The 15,102-nt window shown below is 38.4% G+C and overlaps 1 protein-coding gene across 27 annotated transcripts in view; it reads right to left on the reverse strand.

The window, feature by feature from the left end:
- The window catches only part of PLEKHA7 (pleckstrin homology domain containing A7), a 130,101-nt gene that overhangs the window by 97,253 nt on the left and 17,746 nt on the right, over positions 1 to 15,102 (reverse strand). For 2 of the 27 annotated variants that reach the window (XM_085548536.1, XM_032444748.2), the window contains exon 1: positions 1,672 to 2,116. The exons of 24 other annotated variants lie outside the window; for them this stretch is intronic. The gene's annotated coding sequence lies outside the window, so the exon portion shown is untranslated. Of the gene's footprint in view, positions 1 to 1,671; positions 2,118 to 15,102 lie in introns of those variants that run through there. One more of the 27 variants, XM_085548534.1, reaches the window with a different exon arrangement.

Consider the following 15,102-nt stretch of genomic DNA (forward strand, 5'->3'; position numbering starts at 1 on the left):
ATTTTTATTTTTATTTTAAACTCTAAAGCATTTTATGGTAACAGCCCTGATATCTATGAGGAACATACTCATACTAACAGATCAACCGTACCCAATGCTTTGGCAACTGCTCAAATCAAATACCTGTTTATAGAACAGTGGTACAGAGAGAAATCAAACATTCATTTCATTTTCAAGCTCAGCCTGTAGAATTCAATATGGCTCTAAAGAGCAGGAAATAAAAATGGAGGGTGTACAAACTCCTGAGGTCAGAGTGATAAACGAAAGCCATTCCAAAATAAGCCTTCCTAATTAAAGCTTCTAAGCCAGAGCTGGCTTGCATTTAGTTAATGTCACTGTTACAAGTCACCTGAAATATTCTTGATAAAATATTTTTAGTAGTGACTTCAACATATGAAAACCAGTTGAAGGTCACTGTGAGGATGAAAAAAAAATAAAGCTTCAGACATAAGACGGATGGCAAAAATCACCCCTAAAGGTACAAAATTATTTTGAGAACTCCATAGTTAAATTAGTTCAACGTTAAGTGTTTGTTTATAATCTTAATATATTATAATCTGAGCACTAAAAAAGAAAGAAATCAAATTTATCTGTCAGTCATCAGGTTCTATCTACTAAATTCTACCTTTCTGTCCCCACAGGAACACCTGGACTACCATAAGCAGAGAGGGGGCCTTTCACTTACAAGATAGAAATGTTAGGCAGTAGTTTTAATCAAGCTTACGCCACCCCAGCCTCCTTGAAGAAATAGATAAACTAAATATATAAACTAAACTAGATAAATCCACTTTATTTTCTGAAATCTGGATATTCATATGAGTATTTTTAAGCAGACTGTTGTTTAAAATCCATATCCTATACCAGCATCAGAACTTATTTAACTCCAGCATATCCTTTGCGCTGTCACTTTAACCTCTGAAAAAAGTAATGCTAGGGAATCCTTTAAATTCTGTTATTTTCTTTTCCATTATCACACACGATCTTGAAACAGAAGAAATTAAACTGAAGTATGAAATAATATACAACACACATTTTAACTACAGTAACACTGTTGACTAAGCAGGCTTCGTAGACCTTCAGAAGAATGCTGAGATCTATAGAAACCCAGAAAAATGAAATAAGCATGCAAGCTTCTCTTGCACACTGCCATCCAAATTCAGAAGAGAGCCACATGTTTCCCAAGGACACAGAAGACATTTCTATGCAAAAGCACATAACTAGGACATACCTTAAACCACACACTAACATCCAGATGCAAAATAAAATCACTGATTAGATTTTGACACAACTTCAAGTCCAGAATAAAAGATTCTTGCTAACAGCACCTGAGTAATCTGAGGTGCTTCACCAGAAAAGCTTTTACTTTTTCTGAGAACTACAAGAAAAAAATGCATAAATAGACTCAAACCTGGAAAAATCTATGACTCACCATTACAAGGAATATCTGGTTATTTTACAAGGCAAGGCAAAACTTCATTTGTAACTGAGCTTCTGAGTGCTAAAGCAACCTAATTACTTTAGATTACAAGGCATTACAAGCACTTCCACTCTTCACTCCTCCTAACAAAACATATTCAAACATTTTGAAATAATGACAATATTTATTCACTTTGATAAGAATTAATCATCAATTTGAAAGCAAAGCCCACAATGACCAAAAAACAATCCTACCTTTCTTGTCAGGATCCTTCACAAACATGGAATGCAAGCACTGGGAGAGATGTGGTGCTAACAGTCTGCACCGGGAGTACCCAGTATCCACTGACACAGTAGCTTTGCTGAATTATTCCAGATAACAGCACTCAACTTCCAAGCAGGTATTCTAATCACAAAACACACTTTGACAAACATGGTACTGAATCAACACTGTACATTTAAAGCTGCAGGGCTAGCAAGAATTCAGTACGAAATGCTTGATGTTGTCTGAGGTATTTTAGTACCCAAAAGCAGGAGAAAACAGAGGGTTTCAGAAGAACCACTGCAATCTCCTCGCAAGGATCCAGCACCAATACAAACCTAAGACAACACTTTTTCATAGCAGCATTTACAGACCATCAGCTTCAGTCAGTCATTAACCATTCCCATGATTAAATCTGAGGCATTCATAAGTATTCAAAAACGAAGCGCAGTCATTATAAACCAACCACATTTCAGCTTCTCCCCATTTGCTGAAAGATTCATTAACACCATCAGTCCCTCCTCTGCTTCTGCCTAGGGAAGGAAGAAAGGGGTGGTGAGCAGAGCAGAACACCCACCTCCCACTGCCAGTATTTCCTCCCACCAGGCAGCAGAAAAAGGACACAGAAACAGGACTCCAACTGGTTTGTACATCAATGTCAGCGCTTCAAACTGGCTGAAGAGAAACAAAAGGAAATTAGCTCACGTGATGCAACTTGAAAAGCTTTGTGCATTTGGCGTTGCTTCATTTTGCACCCATGCTATTACCTCTCACGCCTGTTGATGCCCAAGTACGACCACATCCAGCGTATGATGCCTCAAGCTAAAGGCAATCAATTTCAATACCAAACAAGTTATTATTATTACTACAATATTATAACGCAGATAATTCCTAGAAACAGGAAGCCAATATATTAACAAATTCAAATGATGCAACTGTTATGTTAGTCCTCTGCATGCATTGATGACGGCAGCTTTACAAAACTAGATTTGCAGACAATCACTTTCTGTTTTTCCTCCCATCTAGAAGCAGCTAATCACCTTGTTATACAAAGTGAAATTAATTATCATCTTTGAAAAAAATAGCCCTCCTCAGACTAATTAAACAAGCAGGGCAGAAATAGTTACTGCAGAAATGATTTTAAGGGAAGGCCTTATAAAACTGGATCCCTTTTGGAGATGGGTGGACTACATCTGTAAACTTCCCCTCAGATACATGATTTACAAACATCTCTTTTGCTTTGCAAAATAGTACATTTATTAAAAGAACCTCAAAATGTTCCATTGATCCCTTATTTATAGTAACTAAGTTATCAGGAGTTACTCTGCTCTTTTTTTAAGGCTGCCTTCAAAGTACTGCTCATTACAGGATAAATTCTGGTCCAACCACTCCAACCTGTTCAGAACTTTTCTGTAACAAACTTCCTCGAGAACCACCCAAAAAAAAATCTCCCTCTAACTGCTCCCGGTAACAAAGTCATTTGGTCTCAACAATACACCATGTTAAAATAATTATCTAACATTTTATGCTAATTTAAGTAGGCCACACTGTTTCTATTAAATTTGCCTTAAAGCTCTTCCTAATACATCCACCTGCAAGAAAAGGTTTGGTCTGTTTTTCCTCTAAAACATTGCTCATGCAAAATTATATATTATGCAACCCACATTCTTTGAGAGCCTCCACACAGTGTCTGCTGGCTCTGTTGAAGTCCAGAAGATGCGCTATGTACATAACATCAACTTCGTTCTGCTGCTGATACACAGAGAAGCCTTTGTGAAAATGCCATCGTTTATGACTGCACAGCAGAAATGCCTCCCATACTTGGGAGCAGAAGGGGAGGGGGGAGCCACCGTGGAGCTGCTAAGAGTTTACTCTCATGGCTGAAATGCTCTGTGCAGCTCCTGTGCCCCTTGTTGTTCTGTGCCTTCGTAGTCGAGTAGTGCTCAAAGGAGCAATGTGTGAGGCATGGCAGAGTGTCAAGGAGGTCTCTCTCTCTCTCTCTCTCTCTCTCTCTATATATATATATATATATATATATACTGTATTTACATACAGCTCACATTTTAAAAAAAAAATGTTTTGACTGAAATAAAACGTGACGTAAAGAAGGCAAAACCACCATGTTCTTTTACTGAGGGATGCAATAAATATATATATTTCCAGAAAATTGCAAGCCTTACGCTACCATTCCAGATCACACATGGATGTGAGAAATTAAACCTTTCCCCAAACTTTTCTTTTACTCATCACTGCAGGATCAAAACCTACCGAGTTTGAAATACTCCCATTACTACTTATTTACCTAATGGATAAGAAACGAAAATACATGCAAAGAAGTGCTCCTAGGAGTAAATGCTACCAAGCACCTCCATTGAAACCTAACTGACAAGGAGATCTAGCAAAGTGACAGCCCCTTCTACCTCAGTGCTTGCTTTTAATCGCTTCATATGTAATTGCAGGTGCCCACAAAGTTTAAAAGCTAATACCAAATCTGCTTAATACAAAATATTTTAAGCTGAAATATCATATTAATTAGTCAACAGTAGCTTAGTCTTGCTTTGAAATAATATTTACATAATGTTACAGCAGCAAACACGTCCCAGACAGTCCTTCCTGGGGGTACATTAAAAATAGAAACAAGCACATACAAGGCTTAGAGCAACATCAGAGGGAAGCCTTTGCATGGCAGCTGTGCAGTGCTGACAAATGCTCATTCTTCCATTTTATCCAGAGCTATCACTACTTACTCGTACAATCTGACACCCATTCCCACATTGTTCATTCTCACAAACTTCATGAGGCAGGTGGCGATTCATTTTTTCCCTACAGTACCTCAACTGTGTGCGACTGCTGCCATCCTACTTCCCATCCCAGTCACTTTTCACAATTGGCCATAAATACCTTTTCTCCACATTCAGACACCCTATTCAATCCTTCCAGACGCTCAAGCAACTGCTTCTCTTCCCAGAGTCTCCCAGTACCCCATCCTGGTGAATGTGTCATCTTTGTCATCTCCTTCTTCAGATTCCCTGCCATCTCCACAGTGCTTTTACTGCTGCTTCTCTCCCTGACATCTTCTTGTCATATTCAAATCTGCTTGACATATTCAGGCATTTGGAAACAAGTTTTTGCTCATTTGTTTACTTTACAATAATACAAGACTGTAGGAAATTCCAAGATGTTCCTAATGGGAGCATTTCTTCTCAATTGGTATAGAAGTTCCCATCTTTACCATGCTGCAGAAATTGAAATCATCTCATTACCCAGAAGCACACAACATTTTACTTTTCGAACTGATAAGTGATGTGTAAATAGTCAATAAATATCCTACGAAGACCACACAGGAGAGGACCACCTCTGCCTCAAACTAATGAGCATTCTTTTTCTTTTCCTCCAGTATTTAACATTAAAGATCCCAAACTTATTTCAAGGTCACTCAGTATAACCTGATGGGCTTTCTCCCTTAAAAAGGAGGAAAGGGAGACAGATTAGCCTTCAAACTGGAATTATGAAAAAAAGCACCATAAAAGCTTATACGATTACAAGTTAATAGAAGGAAACCTTGAATGATGGTATCTGTGTTACTCATTATGTCGTTTAAACAGAATAGGAGGAGATTAGACATAGGATGCACGTGATGATTTGTGGACTGTTATGACATCTGAAAGTGAACGCATAGAAAGAAAGAAGCCAAAGAAGTCTCAGTATGCTAGGCTGCTTTTCTGCATAAAGAAAAGGTATGAAGCCACACAAAGATATGTGGTAAGCTTTCGTATGTTTTACACTTTGGGCAAAGTAAGAATGTTTATGTAAAAAGCTCAATCTGAAATTACAACTTCTCTAGAGGTATTTAAAGACAGACAGAACTCAAATGGACTTCTCTAGACCAAGAACATGTATCCATCATATGTGGCATATTTGGTCCTACAGAGAAATTACAGATGGAACACCAGGGACTGTGCAAACTCCTACTTTCTAAGATTATACACATTGCAAAAGAACCACAGCATAGAAGCAGCAACAGCTTTCCTCATGATGGCAGCATAAACTATTCTGATGCAGCACTAAATGACAATACCCGTCGTTCTTCATGCAACACAAGGAAACCTGAGATACTACAAACTGGTTACTATTGTTTTTTCTCTGCCCCTACATTAGCATTCCTACACAACTTTATGGTCATCAACTTTGATTCCCAGGATTCCGTAGGAGAATTACACTGCTTCACACATAGAATTGGTCAAGAAATAGGAGGTACCACACTAAAGATTGTTTAGAAAAGTGATAGATAATTTAATGCAACTACCCCATATGACCAATCAGATTTTGTACCATTTGTATCCTTCATTTTGTAAAGTCATCAACAACTGCAGAATCCATGCACTTGAGGCATCACCAAAGGTCTGCCAAAGAACGATTTCCCATCATGTTTTGTCTTTTCTTAGAGGCTCCACATCACAAACAGGATGATATTGTGACTTCCGAGGCTCTGGAATTTCCTTACAAGTAGCAGTAATTTATAAAACTACCAGAAGAGCTTCTAAGGATTCTGAAAATCTTGCTTTTTATATTTTTGGGATGCAAAGGACAAAGATCTATGAGAAAGCTAACTATATAACTTTTTAAGCTGTAAAATCTAAATTGCATCTATATCTGCATAGATTTTGGTTTACACGTAGATTATATCAATTAAGTCTGAGTTTGAGATCAAGCTTGGAAAGACTTTGCTTAAAGACTATTAATTGTGTATTCACACTTATTAGATTATCCTGGAAGGGACTAATTGCTATCCACCTCCAACAGCCCATCACCTCACTCTTTAAAAAGTTGATGTCTCCCTCACAACATGCCATGGCAACTGCACTTGTAGCTGTTCCTTAGCCCAATTCCAACAAAATTATCAGAATTCTTGATAATGGTTCAGTAGAGCATAAAGGGGGGAAGGGGTGAAATAAAATAATTCTGCTTTCAAAACAATAGAAGCTGACAGAAACACAAGTGAAAGCTTTAACTTATGCAATGCAGAAAGGTTGCATCAGTCCCAGAAGAAGCTTAACTTGCAGTATATTTTGGAATACCACAGTCTGCACAACTTAGCATTCCTGGACAGAGCAAGGGAATGTTCTTGCACACACATATAAAAGCTAAAAGCAGAAGTGAGTAAGCGAGTAAGTTTCCTTAACGATGTCTTGGCAATTCTACCTCCACTATGGTAAGAAGAGTGGTTAACACCAATTTTCTCAAGTCAGACTCAGATTGCACTGAGTGAAAAGATTGACCCTAACTTCATTTGAGGGTTCACAATAAGATTAAAACAAACCAGCAGCACCCTTTGTTTCTAAGCAATATACTTGCTGCACGACTAACAAGACACCACATCAAAGATGAAGTAGCTTTAAAGACTAAACCCATCTCCTGAACACTTATTGTTTCTAATAGAATTATTATTTCTCCAGAAACCTTCCATTCTCTTCCTTCTGGCAAAGACACAAGCAGAGCTTTACCACACTACTTCTGCCAGCACAATTACTCAAACAAGCAGTGAAGATTGGGACCAGCTGGAACTCCAGAAAAGGACTGCCTCATTACTAGAGCCAATAAACAATACACCAGAGGGAAAAGCCAAGTTCTTTATCTAAAGTAAGAGGTACTAGGTTGAAAAATCTGTTACATACACTTGTGTGTATTAACGCATCATAAAATGATGATGTAAGAATAAGAGTGCTGAAATAATTTACTATATTTTGTTCCCTTAAGGGATATTTGGTGAAAGAAACATGATAATGCCCACTGAAGTCATATGAAGAAATTCCCCAGGTGTTACTAATAAACAGGAATTCTGCTGTTTACAGGAAGACATTTCTTCAAACCTATAATGAAGCTGTGGTGGCCATATTGTGATAGAAAGCCTAAAAACATCAAGAAAGGCAAGTGGAACAGCATGACAGTCTGTCAATTTAGGGGAGAAAAAAAGAAATCAATGAAGAGGTACATATGGCAAGACAAACTTCCTTTCCTAAATTATGTTTCACTCCAGACTCATCTCTCACTGTTACGGTTTAGCAGATTATTTTTTTTAATACAGAAACTTTCTTCAATTATTAAAGTTTCAACATGCAGGGCACAATTCAAAGATAACTTGAAGTAAAAGCAATCTGCAGGCTTGAGAAGCAAGTATAACATCCAAACTTGGATCCAAAGCATGAGCTAGCAGCTGAAAGCAGAGATGATACATGCAGTTCACCAGTCAATGCCCACATGCACTATGACGTGCATTTTCAGGAAAATAATAATAATTTTAAAAAGGGAATTATTTTAAACGGTCTGGTTTCAGAATGACTTCATCAAGAATGTCATGCATCAGATTTACAGAATTTCCATATCTGAAGCAAAGTTCAGGAAAAATCAAGCAGCCTGTCATATGTAACAAGCTAGGACATATCGCTCTGTAGAACACAGCAGAAGGCAGAGGATGCTGAGCTGAGGCAAGGCCAGCCAGTGTGCAACCCAGTGACTGGTGAGAGCCCCGCAAGGCACCCAATGGACAAGGCACATCACTGTGCAGGTATGGCTGTGCTGCATTCAGCCACAACAGCACATGAGCCAGGCTGGTGTGCAGTTGTACACCACAGACAGGCATCAACACGTACCTCATTTGGTAGGGTGTAGAGCTGTTCTGTTTACAAACAAACTAACACAAATGCCAGAGAAGGGAAAGGTGCACACATCAAACTATAGGAATGGCAGGAGGCCAACAGATAGAGGATTACCACTAGTTACCACAAGCCAGAATCTAAATCAGCATTCCCAAGATTTCTTCATTCCCAACACAATTGGGTAGGTGCAGGATATAAAGAAGGTAAATCTAAAATGGAATATAGTAGAGGACATTGTATTCCAATTAACTGCTGCATCAAAGAAAGTCACCTGCTGAGATTTTTGTTTTCATACGTAGCACTGAGATAACTACCCTCACACATATCACAGCAGTAAAGGACTATCACGTAAAACAAGATTGCAACATACTCTGTTAATATAAGGAAGTTAAAGGAATGCTTAACAACTTTTCTGTAAGCTTAAATGTTTAATTACAAATATTTTAGCATATACACATCTCTCTTAGGGAGCACTCTATCATTCTCCAAACACACATGGAAGTCTTCTACCAAAAAGCATTCCTCTATGTTTGTCAAGCATGCCAAGTTCCGTACTTGCATTATGTTATACAAGCAAGCTGAGATGGAACAGCATAACACTCTGCTCCAGTGCAGCAAGATGCTAAAATTCAGATGTCTTCAAGGCATGGTTGTCTATCGTGCTTTCTATAGCCATACTTCACAAACATAAAGATGAGCTCAGTGCAAGAGCTGACCAAAAGCCAAGGTTACCAGGTCTTCTACGATGCTACTAAGTATTTCTATAAAATAAGAACCAGCCCAAATGCAACAGCCAGGGAGAGAGGGAGGCAGGAATGCAGAAAAAGAGTCACTTACCTTTGGAAGGCTCCAGGTAGGCAGGGATCTCCAGCAAGAAATACCATCACCCCCACTGCCAACCCTTAAATGAGGGCTGGATCCTGGCTCCATCCCTTCTAGTCACTCAGGTATATTGCATGCACCTGAGCTCCCCTGAGTTGGCCCTGCCTTCTCCCCAGATGCTCCAGCACTAGTTCAGGCCATAACCTAGCATTACCACTGTAATTTATTACATAATTTTCACTCCTTATCTTGGCCTCTCCTCTATGTTACAGCATAGAAATGCAAGCAAACACAACTATCTATGCTCCTGAATTTTCTCCTACAAGCAGCATCAGGAAAGTGGGCAGAAAGGGACAGATAACCCTCAGCTAAAAAACATCACTTATTACACCAAAATAAGCTGGTTCACTGATGAGGATTAAGAAGCTCTTGAATAAAAGTGCAGGCTAACTAAAATCATTACAGGAGCCTCATCATGCTCTGCAGACGAAAAGTTCCTTGTCCCTACCTTCCCCTGAAGACAGGTCTGTCAGAAAGCAGTCTGAACAAGCATCAGCCTCTGTGGTTTCCAAAAGGACCCTCCTTACACACAGAGCTCCTTTGGTTTTTCAGCTGCAGTCTCAAGAACAAGAGCATGCTAACACACTCCGCTATTTTCAAGGAGCTCAATGTTCATGCTTGGAATAAAGATGAAGTTTCCATAAAGAGAGAAAAGCAAAAATAAAATTACACTATTAATGCTCAATTATTTACCCAAGAAAGGTGCAAAGGGTGAGCTCTTTGAAGCATGAAGATTTGTAAGGTACTTCCACTTTTAAAACGGCACTATGTTCTTCTAAAACCAGCTAGGATAAGAATTCTTATTACACTTTATTTCAGTATGTTCTCTCCTTCATGTCTCAAGAATGCCTACAAATCCTGGATATAACCATACACAATTCCATTCTACAGATTCATCAAGAAATGACCCTGGCTTAAAACCATATTCTTTGAAGCACATTCAAAATCATTAATTCTTATGCTCTGCTCAACTGCCATTTGTAAAAGTATATTTTTGTTTAAATCCAAATGGATTTGTTTCTGTGATTTTATTCTTTCTTTACGAACTAGTTTTGTAATATCAAAAATTCCAGTTCCTCATTAAAAACGGGAGACGCCCAACATCACAATCCTGCAGTAATTACAATCTGATATTTCCAGTGAGGAAGAAACACCTTTATAGTTCATGGTATAGATCGCATGACCAGCTCATCTTTAGGAAATCTATTTTAACCATTAAAAAAAAATACCATTACATAAACAGTGTTCTTTTATTTATACATCCTCACAATTGATACCATGGAGCTTCAATCTGTAATCATCTCTCAGCTGTTAAATGCCATAATTGCCTTCTCACGCTACCTAAATAGTTCCTTTCTGGAAATAAAATGTATGTTACCAACTCTCCCCCCCACACAGAATCAGATACACTGTCCGTCCAATGCACCTCTTAACAAATATTATTATAAGATTTTTTAATCTAACAATAACATTAAAGTCACAAATCCTATGCTATTTGTTCGATTTCACTGAGCAATAGGGGTGGATCAGCATCCAAATTCATCACTTTAATTTAGAAATATGAGTTTGTTTGCCATCTATGAAACCAATTTTGCAGTTAGTCAATACCACAAAGACCAATAAACTCAACAACAGGCTTCTGACACCACTGCAAATAACACCATATTAGCATAGGAAGCAGACTGCAGCAGATCGCAAATTAGCTGCAATTTCAACCTGGCTACATAAAACATTTAAAGCACAAAAACCAATTCATGCTACTTATTCAGACGAATCACTTCAATTTGCTCACCAGGAGCTATATGCAGTCAGGCAATCCTTCTGCTTCCTGGGATATGTAGCAGCGCGCTGCCTCTAACTTGGTTTTGGCCACAAATTCTTGGAGAACACTGCTGCAGCAGAATCCTGTTTTCTACCTTAGCATAAATGTCATCTCTTGAAGTGTAGGAAAGCCATGCCATCTCGCAGGTTGGGCTCTCATTCCTCATATCTTTAGAACCAAGCTGGTTGTTTTTTGAAGCTGTTAGGCAACACATTTTGTTAAATGTCACCCCAAGTACATTCCATACAGTGGAATGTACGTGGTCTCTCTGCACAAACCACATCCTCCCACCACAGCTGGAGATATCAAAGTTCCTTTGTATTTATTGCTTGGAATAAAGGGACAAAAACACCCCGCTTTCACAAAAGTAACTCTCCACACACCAAAACAATGGCTTGGCATTTTGGAAAGTTTTTGGAAAAAGAAATCTCAAAGGGTAGTTAGAAAACAAATGCCAGGCACTAACACGTGTCTACAGGAAAGTCCATGTGCCATAGCTGTCACTTGGTGAGCTGGGTGTCTATGCATCCTTACACAGACCAGACTGTGCAAGTGCTACTTTAAGGCCTAAACTATGTTGAAACCATGAATATTTGTATTCAAAAATGACACAACACATCTACTATATGAATGCATTTGTAAAGTGCCCATTTCAAAAACCAAAGCTTAAAACTCTTCTGATAAAGATTAAACACAGCTATCGTTTAACAAACTGTTAATTCTTCTTGCCTCTGCCAAGGATTTTTGGCATACTAACTTCATTTCAAAGTTCACACGAAATCCACAGTAAGCTTTCAGAGGTAGAACTATTTCATTCTAATCTTACATCGGTTTTATTTACCTGGAACTATTAGAGTTTCCCTATAACTGATGTGACAGGTGTAAAAAGCTAAGCAGAGGTAAGATGCATTTAAGAAAATGAATGTAAAAAATAACCATTTGAAGTAATTAATTAGATAAGTATATAAAGGAGCCCTTCAAGGACAATTGCTAAATCTTAAGGAATGCCATCTCTTGGGAGTCCTAAATCTCTAAGACACATCCTATTTAACGCTCATTTGCCAAGCAGTTCCACTGAACCTGTAATTTTCTACAGGGCATGAATCCAACAAAGGTCCCAGTGCTACTGAAAGGCACAGTCCCACCTCCTACATTCTCAGCACTGGCTCTGCACCAGCACTGGAGCTTGTGCAGCCATGCAGTGAGGTGAAGAGCAAGAAAATTCAGCTGAAACTAAACTCTGATAGGATTTATCTTTCCCCTAAATCAAACAGGTGAGCTGGCGCATCAGGCTGCTAAACAAGTGTTCCAGGGCTGCTCAGGAATGGGCAGCAGACATGCTAGCATCCCTTTCATTGACAACTCAGTTTTAGAACAGTTTAATTCCCTTGTGAAACTTGTTTGCTAGTCAATTTGTATTTCTCTCGTGACAGCACTCAAGATGACATTCTACCTTTCTCTTCTAAGAATGATGATAAAGTTGAATTAATTGGCTTGTGTAACTCAGTCATATGATAATCCAAAACACACCAAAATCAGCAGGCCTCAGGTTATACCTTTAATGACTGAGAGAGTGGTGAGTGGTGACGCACTGGAACAGGTTGCCCAAGGAGGCTGTGGATGCCCCATCCCTGAAGGCATTCAAGGCCAGGCTGGATGTGGCTCTGGGCAGCCTGGTCTGGTGGCCCTGCACATAGCAGGGGGTTGAAACTAGATGAGCACTGTGGTCCTTTTCAACCCTGGCCATTCTATGATTCTATGATATACTATTCTTGTCCCTGGCTTCAATAATCTGAAGAAGTTTATTACAATCTTACTTCCAAAACAAGGACTGCAGTACCCTCAAATGCTTTATCATGTTTTTGCTGACTTGAATCTCTCCTGTTCTTTACTTTTCACTTGCTGACAGTATTTTGTTAATGCTTTCAAATCTGAAACTTCACAACACAGAAGCAAAACTAGGGACTTTGTTGAATGGTCTAATTGCATGCAGGCAGAATACATTTTCAGTCAAACCAAACACTGAAAAACAGCAAGATATCTGAATCAGCTGAGAAACAAAACTATGCATAATCCCACAGAATATCTTAAATAAATAACAAAAAAAAAAAAAAAAAAAAAAAAAGGTAATTATAATGGGAGCTTCCAGGTAAGACAAAGCATGGGCTTTACCTGTGATATCACTAAAATCAACAGCTGAGCCAGTCATTTGCTGCGTTTCACAGGGCAAAGAAAGGGAATTGGGGAGAACAATGTATGAGATCTATTTTATGTACCTGCCTTGCGAAGAGATGAAGCAGCCCCAGAAATTCCTTTCTTCTGCTGCCTACAAATGAATCCCAAAGCAACAGTCTCACATGAATATTCACAATGACAGAGTGATTGTAAAAAGCTTTTGCAGATAAACTCGCGCATGGCACATAAGATGCTAAAGGCAGAACCAAAACTGCAATTCTGTTACAGGAAAATTCAGCAATTAAGAAGCATGGTTAAAACCAATCCTACTTGACTTTTCACAAATGCTTTGTTTCTTTTCTTAAAACTAAAGTAACATTAAATCTCTTAAATTATTTGAGGCATCCGTATTTTCATGCTAGGCTTCATAAATATGTCTTTAACATAGAAACTTGATAAGGGATAAGATAACCAGTAAATCTGGCATTAATCTTCTCCATTTACACTTCTAATACAACAGTATTATCTGGCTTTCTAAACAAGTATGTAAACCTGTAGTTTAAAATAATAAATATATGTAGAAGTATTCTACCAAAGCTGTTTATTTTCAGACTGCAGTGAAAAGCTATGCAAGCTAAAATATTAAATCCAAAACAATTTATTAAATCAATACTTAAGTGTACTTCAGGCAAGATCAGTGCAGCTGAATACCCTCAAGTCATACAGAATTTGTCCTCACACACATACAACTACACACACACCCACTGACCACCAGGAAGTTTCTCCTCATAAAACTTGTGAGTTTTTAACTATTTCTTTAAACAATGTATATGATTTAAATAATTCACTAAATCGATAGACATAAACAATAGCTATACATAATACTAGACATTGAAATGATATATGTTCATATTTCTATATTAAATGTTGCTGAGGAAGTGCTACGGCAGCACATTTAGCAGAGTTACGCTGGGAAATATGTTGATAGGGACAGGAATGCACCAAAACTGTAGAGAGTGACTTTCTGATCAGTCAGTCAATAGGAGCCTTCAGGATCAGACTACATTATGAATACCCAAGAATGTTAAGGAAGGGGACACCATTAGCACCAGTCTGGTTTGAAGCCAGTTCCCCAAATACCTTTGTCTATTATTCCATTCATTATGGACCTTTACAAAAACCTGGAGCTGTACTGGCATTCACAGGACTTGCTACAAGCTCCACAGCCCACAAACTTCACTCTTTCTCAAAATGCTTGGCTACGTTAAAGTAAATTCCAGTTTCTGACAAAAATTCAGCCGCAATACAAATGCATGTCAAGAGCCTAATAACAGATAAAATGAATCTAAACATGCCCAATTTTTGTGCAATTGCGAATACATTCATTTTCAAGAAATTTATTTTTTCCCCACTCATTTGAGCAGCCCATTATTTGGCATTCTCCCATTATCTATCCCTTAAAACTTCACTTATGAATACACAGAACCATCAGCACACTCAGCTGACTTGAAAGGATGTTGCTAAAAGCTCCTATAAAAGGAAAAGATAGAGACAGACTGCTGGTTTACCTCAGAGAACAGAAACAGTTTCTGAAAAAAATCAAAGATAACAGAATAAAACCTTCAATTTTTTTTTCAAGCATTTCATTCAATTATGCTAATCTACTAGTCTGCAAGTAAATATGTGCTTCTTAACAGCTTTGCTCTACTTCCCACACAATGTTTGCTTCCTATTTTTATACATATTCACCAGTACTCGCTATGCATGGGTAATTGGGTAGAAATGTCATCACAAAAGACAGCAAGCATGTTCTGGCAAAACCTCGTGGGCAAGGAGAACTCGCTGGCCTTACAACACCAGCAAGGGGCTGGTGGTATCTCAGATGTGTA

The sequence above is a fragment of the Coturnix japonica genome, chromosome 5, assembly GCF_054131305.1.
Source record: "Coturnix japonica strain WE chromosome 5, WE-NBRP24, whole genome shotgun sequence".
Lineage (NCBI taxonomy): Eukaryota > Metazoa > Chordata > Aves > Galliformes > Phasianidae > Coturnix > Coturnix japonica.